We start from the raw sequence: 9,781 nt of genomic DNA on the forward strand, positions 1-9,781 counted from the left end.
TCTCTAGTTCATGGGTTGTTAGCCTCATGGAGTGAGGAATCCTTTTGAGAACACGATTAAGGTCATGGAGGTTCTTATAATAATGCCCATATTCACAAAGATGTTGCATGGTGTCAGGGGATTCATGGACTCTCTGAAGACTGGCTGAAGAGTCCTGACATCTTCAGGCCTTAGGAAGTCAGTTCCAGGGGTGGAGGTCCTAAGACCCCACCCATTTCAGAAGGAAGCTGTAGCCCTGATAAGGGGGCATTCTTGGACACTTTCTACCAAATGTCTTCTTTTCCTCTTTCTGTCTCAGAGATTCCTCTCCAGGCAACTATTTCTTCCATGTCAAAAGTCAGATGTAAGCTACACTATCCCCTAGCTACATGTCAGACAAGGTCGGATGACACACAGTCCAAAACTCATTGCTACTTTCCCTTGGACTCTGTCTCTCTCTCCATCTCCCCTCCCAATGGCCCTTCCTCACTCAGTCTGTGATCCCGACTCCTTTTTGCCGGGACTCAGATGAGCACCAGATCCTGACCTGGCTCAAGGAGATGAGCAGTGTAGGTGACTCATGTGCAGAGCTGAAAGCTGGTACATCTTGTCCCCTCCTCAGCCATGGGAGACCATGGATGGCCACGTTCTCAGAAAAAGGGCCTCTGAGGGCAAGAGCGGGTGGGAAGAGCAGAGAAGCCAGAGGAGAAACTGGGTGGAGGAGGGGAGCTACTGAGTGAGGAGTCTCTGCAAATTCCAGCCCCTGAGCACTGCCTCCCACCCCTGCTGCTGTACTCCTTTCCCAAGAGCTGGTGAGAGTAGGTGGTGGGCTCCAGGCCTTGGGCCCAGGCAGGAGGAGCTGAGAGGCCTTTGTGTGGAGGGGAAATGACAGGAGGGCTGGAGTCTCTGGGGGGCCAGGGCAGGGTAGGGGCATGGGAAGTTCCTCATGGAAGGCCCAGGACTCAGGGCGGGCCGAGGCTCAGAAGAGTGAGGGCAGGCCTCTCACCGAGGGGGTCTAGCCAGCCTGTGGGGTGGCCCAGGCATCCAAAAAGCCTTTAGATGGAGAAAGCTGCTTAATCTTCCCCTGGAAATCAGGAAGTTGGAACCCACACAGCTGATTAGGGGGCCAGAGGAGCAATTTCAGAAAAAAAGATTAACAGAATTAAAGTTGGCTCATGGGGGGGAGTAGAAGAGAGGGTGCCTGGGGCAGGTAGGGGCTGAGGGGGTGGTCCGTGAAGCCCCTGCACCCTCAGCCCAGCTGGGAGGGGCTTCTGGGGAGGAGGTGAGGACCCTTGCTGGGGTGGGGTGTATGGGAGGGTCAGGCCTGTCATCTGGGGGGGTTCCAAGGGGGTGAGGGAAAAAGTAGACAGGGACTATGACAGGGGTCTGAAGATCATACAAGAGCTCTGAGAGGGGGTAGCAAGAGGTCAGGAACAGAGCCCAAGTCGGACCTCCAGTCCAAGCAGGGCCACTGTGGGGACAGCTCTGTGGTGAGCGCTTGGTCCTCTAAAATGTCCCTTTCCCGCCCTAGCTCTTCTGACTATGCAGGAAAGAAGGGCAAGAAAGTGTATGGTGGGTGGGTTACTGTTGGCAGAAGATGTCCCCCAGGCCATCCTGGGGCTGGGGGTGGGGGCGGCAGGTACAGGGGCTGTGGTCCCAGGAGACCCTAGGTGGCAGGACAAGGACAGTCCTGGACAATGGCCTTGTCCCGCTTCAGGTCTAGACGGGAGAGCTGGGGCCGGAGGACAGCCAGGGTCTGCTCCAGTCACACGTGCGCATGCACACACACACACCCACTCAGCCATACTTGCTCGCGCTCACATTCCCTACACCCTCCCCCCCACCTCCACGCATGCACACTTAAACATACATTTAAATAACTTGCAGACGTATATTAGCAAAAACATTCCATCTGGGTTGGGATTTCTCTCATTGCTTTGAATTCCCCTGGGTTTTAACTTGAAAAAAAAAAATGGGAAGAGGCAAAGATTTGACTAATGTTGGGTTAAGGTTTTTTTTCTTACCCCTTTCTTTCTTGGTTAGTGACTGCCAAGAATTTATGTTTGTAAAAGGAAAAGAATTAACTGTGTTGATTAAGAGGCAAACTCCCTGGAAATGTTCTTTCTTAACCCTTTGGTACCTTTTCAGTGAGAGATCCTGGGGCTTTCTGGAGCAGGGCTTGATGTCCGTCCCTCGGCTGGAGGCTCGAAACCTTCTGAGGGGCTGATCCTCCCCACGGGGGACTCACAGAACAGAGGCAAGCTGTGCCCTCCTAGTGCTCGAGTGTGTGTGTGTGTGTGTGTGTGTGTGTGTGTGTGTGTGTCTATGAGCAGATGCATGGCTAAGGGGGGTGAGAGGCTGTGTGTGACTGTGAGTTCTGTGAGTCTGCATGTGGGAGAGGAGTGTGTGCACATATGTGAGCGTGTGTATGCGGTGACTGTGCCCCAACAGCAGGTGTGGGGTATGCTGGGAGTCTCTGCAGCCTGCTGGCTGCATGGTAAAACTCCAGGAAGGTGAGGGGACCTTTACCTTGACCAAATTAGCAGGAAATGATTTGGCAGGAGCGGAGCCCTAGGGGACCAAACATAGAGCAGAGAGGCTGAGGGCTTGGGGGTGGGGAGGCTTCGACTGAGGAAGCAGGTTTTTTCCTGCTATCTAGCAGCTGTTACCATGGACTGACCACAACCCAAGGCTAACCCTGGCCCTTGGTCAGTGTCCTTTCATAGGGAGCAGGGGGTGGGAAGTTTTTCCCTTTCCAGCTCAGCCTAAGCACCCACCACGGGTCTCCCCCTTATTCCTTTGGCAGCTTCCTAGGAGTCTGGATTGCATGACTCCAAACTAGGGCACCAGAGGGGCTGAAGCCTCTGGGAAACGGGGGAGCTGGAGCTGGGGTTTAAGGATTTGACCAGAGATAGGATGTTGGAGAGAAAAAGAGAAAGAAGAACTTTCCAGAAGCTCAGAGCCTCATGCATGTGCATCCAGAATTACAGAACACTTTTGAAGTTTCTGAACCCTTTACCTGGCCTCACTCCTCCTGGACTTTGCACAGGCTGTTTCGCTCCCTCTGGGCAGACCTTCCTATCTTTCCTTTGTTTAGCCGATTCCTACTTGTCCTTCAAATCTTGATGTCACCTCATCCAGGAAGTCTTCCTTGCTACATAACTTAGTTGTCCCCCTCTTACATAATAGCACCCTGGGCACACAGGTACTTTTCATATGATATAATCCTTACATCTTCTTGTCCGACTTTCCCACTGGACCCCATATTCCCTAAGGATAGAGACATTGTCTTCTTTATCCTGAATCCCTGGTGACTAGTACTGTGCCTGGCACACAGCATGGGCTTAGTCAATGCTTGCAGAATTGGGTTTAAGCCCTTGACTGCTGAAATCAGTGTTAGTCACTCCATAGGCTGTGATCTAGAGTACCTTGTATACAGGCCCCCATGTAACACTTCCCACAAGATTAGCTGCACATATATTGAGCCTCTCAATTTTCCGTGAGTTCTCCAGGACAGGAGTTAGGTCATAGTCATCTCTAGAGCCTACACAGTGTAGGACAAATAGTAAATGCCCAATAAATGTTGAATGAACGAAAGAGTAACCACCACATGATAAATCCCCACGAACATACACAGAGTAAGCTAATTTTGGCTGGAAAGATTGTTGAGGGCTGGAGGACAAAGAGAAGGTGCTATCAGAGCAGGGTGGAGAGGAGAGAAGGCCCCCAGCACTGCCCCAGCACTGCCCCAGGCCCCGGCGGGGGAGGGTGTTATTTTACATTATCCTCTCCTTCACCCTGTGAGGGAGGGGTACCTATGTCATCCAACATATCAGGAAACTGAGACTAAGGAAGGTTAGGTAACCTGCCCAAGGTCACACAGCTGATAATAGGTTAAGCTGGTTTGTCTCAGCCCAGAGGTTATGCTTCTCTGAAACACTATGCCATGTTTCATGAAAGTCATGAATTTTGAGCTTATAAAAGATGAGAGGGGCACAGCTTCATAGAGAAGGATCTCAAGCCCAGGCAGGTGAAGAACTGAGGGTTTCCAAGAAGGATGAATCGTGGCTAGCTTGCCCCATGAGCTTACATAAGCTACTATGTGACCAGGAAGTCAGGAGAAAACCAATATGACAAGGGACAGTGTCACTGTGGAGGAAGGTGCAGGACAGAGAGAAAAGAAGGCCTGTAAAAGATAGATCAGAAGCCCCATCTTGAAAAGGCAGTGGAGGGTGATTTTTCCAAAGGAGCCAAGACAAGAGTGCTTACTGGGTGGCAAGCCCTATGCTGAGCCATTTAATACATTTAATTCTTATAACAAAGCTTTGAGGTGCGTCCCACTATTATTCCCAAATATTGATGAGTTAGTGGTGGCCCAGAAAGGTTAAATAAGCTGCCTAAGTTCCCATAGCTGGTTAGCGATAGACCTGGGATTTGAACCCAGACAGTCTGATTCCCAAGCCCATTCTCATGGCCACTACACCAAGGAAGGAGAGCATGGTTATGGAGGGTCCTTAACATGGAGGGTCAGACTGGCAGTCTAGGAGTATGATCAGATCTGGTTTAAGGGATAGGAGCCATCAAATTAAAGACTTAAACCCCAGTCTGATAGGTTAGGGAATCATTTGAGGCTGGGGAACCCTCAGAAGTCAGGGGCAGAGTCTTTATAGTCCAAACCTTCTCTGTGCATTGGAGAATTTGTCTGTGTTTCAGGGACTTGGGGGTTCACCAATCCATCAACCCTGTCCTACCCCCATGAGGAGGTCCCAAAGGGTTCTTCCTAGGCTACTTCTCCTAGAGAACACTAACCTATTTCCTCTCCCTTCCCAGCCCACCTGTAAGGAGGGGATCCAAGCCAGAGACAGCAAGCAAGCTCTGCCCTTGGCCTTGCCCTTGTTCCTGCTGGATGTTTGCTGTCCTGGGAGGACTGGGTACTTTGCTGCTGGGGACATCTTCCTTTCTCCATTCAGGGCAGGCCCCCCAACACAGGAAAGGGACTTAAAGCCTCTTGGTAGCTCAGCTCTGACTTCTCCCTAGTTAAATGAAGACTGCCATCTCCCACCATGCTCCTTTGTGGCCTGGGTGGGTGGATGTCACTGTACCCGGCCAGCTCTATGCCTCTGGGCACACAGTCCAAAGACACTTGAGAACAGCCAAGCCATGGGCTGATGGAAGGTGATGACTCCCATACTGTCCTGGTCTTATGGTTGGGTTTTGGAGATTTTTGGGGGGGGGGGGGGCGGGGTTGCTTTATATCAGAACACCAAGAGAGATTCTCTTGGACACCACCTTCAAGAGACACTTTCTACCCAGCTTTGGAACTTTGAGTCTGATCGCTTCTTGGCCTTTTGGCTGAGACCAAGTGTGGAACTTTGAGTCTGGAGGGAACTGACACTCTGGGATCCCCACAGCTTTCCTCATGGCCTCTAGCCAAAATCACCCCCCTCCCCCCAGGCAACAGATAATCTTATAACATAGCCTTGAAAAATCCACTTAAATAGCCCTTTACGTTGGTACAACACGTTATTGTCACCAAGCATTCTTGCATCCTCAGCCCAGGGGACCCTCTTCACATCAGCCTTGTAAGGCAGATAGCTCAGAGAAGATCAGACCCATTTTACAGACGAGGAAAATTAGGTCACATGGTTGCTGAGTCACACCGACTACGCTGTTAGATTTCTAGGCCGTGGGACCAGACATGGGCTAGGGGTGGCCTCTGGATCGAGGTAGATGGAAGGAGATGGAAGAATTAGAGGGGTGAGTGATCATAGGTCCTCTGTGCCCAGAAAGTCCCACCTTGAGTCACCTGCCTTTCCCTGACCAACACACCAGCAGCCTCCCTGCTGAGCAGTGGTGACTCATCTCCCTTTTGCCACCTCCCCAAGGTACTCTCAGCCAGGCCCTCCTCCTGGCTTTCGCAGGATCTGACTCAAGGTCCATTTCAGGTAGGCAGTATCTGTGGAGCTTTCTGGTATACGTCCACATCTAAACAAGAGGAGGCATTTGAGAATTATTCATGAAGAACAGAACACCATGAACGGTATTTGGGCTCTTCAGGGAAAAGAAAGACAAGGCTACAGGGGTGGTGGCAATTATAATACCAATTACATAACAGCATCAACAATTACATCTTGTCTTTCTTTAGCACCTGCTTCCAAAGAGCTTTAAGTACCTTCAGGTTTATTAGGCTATTTTATCTCATAAAAGTCCCACAAATGGATGGTGATAGTTACTATTCATTTTATAGATGAGGAAACTGAGGCCCAGAAAGGTGTTAAGTGATTTGCCCAAGGCCAAGTGAGGAATAAGGCTGGGTCTGTCCTATTTCGAGAAGTTTCTCTAGGTGTTTCATGCATGGGACTCCTTTTTGGTGTCTACATTCCTATGATGTAAGGTGTGCACAGAGGAGGTGACTGGCAGCAGGCTCAGAGAGTTGTGTACAAGGTCACTCAGAAACAGTGAGTCAGGCACACTATGTTGAGGTTGGTTTCCTCTTTCACTTCCCCAAACTATAGTTGGGGAGCGAGCTCACTTGTTGCGTATCCCAAGATCAGGAGATGAGTTATTTGCACAGTTGCCCCTGAAGGTTTTAATAGTGGTGATCTGAAAAAGAAGTCAGAACTCTTACCCTGGGACTCCTGCTCTCCTGACAGAGCAATGCCCCTGCCAGATAGGGGTGTCCTCTCTTGCCCTGACTATTAGCACAGCCTCTGCACTGATTTCTTGACCTCTGGTGTCATTCTCATTCAATTCTCTCCATGACTGATTTTCCTAAAGCTCTTCTCACCTCTCATAAATAGTCAGTGGAACCCCATTACTTCCAGCCTCAGCTTGACATTCAGGGCCCCACCCAATTAGGTCCCAAACTGTCTTCCCAGGCTTGGCCCCTCCCCCTCGTCCTCCTCTGCAAAATCCTGTCTTGAGCCAAGATTGTAGGACTTGTCTGGGCATGCTTTGTGTTTTCCCAACTCCACAGTTGACCGCCATATCATTCCTTTGGCCTAGAAATCTACTCCCACCCTCTTTGCCTGCTGGATTTTTATTCATCCTTCAAAATCTATGACAAATGCAACTTCCTTCATGAGGACCTCCTTGATTCCACCACCAGGAAATGATCTTTCCTTCCTGGGATGTCTGACTTGTTTATATACGTCTCTACACAAGCAATTCTTGGACTGTGTGTGCTGTGGTGATGGTGTAAAGCTTCGGATGTTTGTAAAACTCCAAAGATTGCAGAATTCCACAATGTTGTGTGTGTGTGCATGTGTGTGTGTGTTTATGTTTTGGTATGAGGGGTGAGCACAGCTATGCAGAACACCTGAACACAAAGAAGGGATTGGGCATTTACTGGGTGTGGAATATGTCAATCACTTCTGCCCTACCAATGAACAGAGAGCCAGATGTCTCCCTCAGAGGAGAGAACACTCATTATAAAACTTATAAACATACTTGGAGGAAGAAAGAATAGAGAGAGGAAGGAAGTGAGTAAGTGTGTATGGATCACTCACTATATTCCAGGCACTATGTTGGAGAGGAAATGTCATGTGAACAATGAGCTCATTTAACCCTCACAATAGCTCTGAGGGGTAGGGATTATTGCCCCCATTTTGTAGATGTGTAGTTTTGAGAGTCAGGTTCTTTGGAAATGGACTTCCAGAGGAAGACCTGAATGCAGAAGGTTGGTTGGGGAATGCTCATGGAACAACTCCTATAAGGGAGTCATGGGAGCCAGACTGGGCAGAGGGAGCGGTTAAATGGCAGTGGGGTTGCCAGGAAGCCTCAGCTGCTCCCATGGGGCATGCTGAAGCTTGGGTGGCCCTTCAAAGAGGTTTCCCCATCGAGGCCATGGGGCTGGGTCATTGTACCCTCTGGGCATCGCTTAGGCAAGACAGCTAGCTCCCTTCAGCTGAGGGCAGTTCCTGGGAAGTCCACACACACTACACACACAATCCGAGACCCGAGAGGTGCCTGTCTGGCACGCACACAACACTGCCGGCCCGTGGAAGGGTTAGGGGCTGACCTCGGGCCTGTCTTGGTCCTGAGGCACCATGTGGCTTTCAATTCATCTCAGAAGATAGCCTGGCTGCTCTGTGCTCAAGATGCATCTTCGGAAGGCCATGCCCAGAAAGTTCCCAATGGAAATCCCCTCATGAAGAAAACGGTCTCCCCTTTGTATGAAAGATCTTGAGTGGATCTGGTGTCAAATAATTGCAGTGAGAAGGCAGGTTTTGCTGATCTAGTTACTAAAGTTTTCTGTTACTATCTGGCTCTTACTCTTTGGAAACTTTGATGGTGGAATCCAAGTATGATATTCAAAACATTTAACAACCAGTAACACAACCTGGACAGTTTAAGTGAGTGTAGGCAGTATGTATCCTGGGTGGACATGAATCAGACCTGGTGGGTGCTGAAGGACAAGGCTTCCCATGAGTGCCATGTACTGAGGAAGAACCCGGGAAGGGCTTTCTGCAGAAAACAGAGAGAGGTGGGTTTACTGATGAAATAGGACGTTTTGTTCAGAGGTATTAATTTAGTCTGTAAGCTTCTCCATTTTGCAAGGATTGTGTCTTACTCCCCCATACCTAGCATAGTAAAATTCGTTCCATGAAATCCATGTGGCTCTGGACAAGGCACTATCCTGCTCTGTGCCTCAGTGTCCTCATAAGATGAGAACTTTCCACACCCTGTTGCTCCTTGAACAAGAGAATCTGGTAAAGCCCCCGCAGGAGAAGGGAGGTGAGCAGGCCAGCCCCAGGGCCTCCTGTCCTATTTTCACCAGAGCAACTGTCCTTGTATTTGTTTATGCTTCCCTATGGAGCCACTTAAACCAGCATTCCCCAGTTGAAAACAAAGCCTAGGAGCTACTGGGTTGCATTTGATATCTGAGGTCCTTACATACAGCTCTGACATGCTTAGATATGAGTGAGCAAATAGACAAATGGACAAAGGAAGGAACAGAAGAATGAATGAATGAATGAATGAATGAACGAACTCTGCGCACCTATCTAATGCAGGCCTGTCCCTGGTCACCTTGTTTTGGATGGCAGAGGGCTAGCTATGCTGGAGAGTTTGGAAATCTACACAGGGTTAGATCAGAGCTCTCCTGGTGCACTGTTAATCCCGGGATTCTGTCTCCGCCCCAACCACCAACAAGGCCTCCTCCCTCCAGGCGCCTGGGATGCCACCAGGTCTGAACTGTGCTTGTCTTCTTTGACTCTCCCAGTAGGTTGACTCAGCTGAAAGAGATACTGACAACAACAGCAGGAGTCACTGGCAGGTTTGGCAAAAGAATCATTGGGTTTTCTCGGTGTGTGTCCCGGGGTGTGGCACCAGGTCTGGCTTGCTTCGGTTCTCTTCCATCACAGGGAAAGGACTCTCAATTTTGGGCTTGCCTTCTGTGCCTTCATATTCCCTTCCCTTCATTCCTCTAAGGCAGTGGTTCTCCACCTTGGCTGCACTTTGGAATCACCTAGGGAGACTTAAAAATTACCAGTGCCCAGGGGCGCCTGGGTGGCTCAGTTGGTTAAGCATCAAACTCTTGGTTTCAACTCAGGTCATGAGCTCACGGTTTGTAGGTTTGAGCCCTGTATTGAGCTCTCTGCTGTCAGCAAGGAGCTTGCTTGGGATTCTCTCTCTTCCTCTCTCTCTGCCCTTCCCCCACTCACATGCACACTCTCCCTCTCAAAATAAATAAATAAACATTAAAGGAAATTACTGTGCCCAGAGATTCTGATTTCCTGGTGTGGGGTGTAGGCGTGGCCACAGGATTTGGGAAAAGCTCCCGAGGTGATTCTAATGCGCA

The sequence above is a fragment of the Prionailurus viverrinus genome, chromosome C2 (assembly GCF_022837055.1).
Source record: "Prionailurus viverrinus isolate Anna chromosome C2, UM_Priviv_1.0, whole genome shotgun sequence".
In the NCBI taxonomy this organism is placed as follows: Eukaryota; Metazoa; Chordata; class Mammalia; order Carnivora; family Felidae; genus Prionailurus; species Prionailurus viverrinus.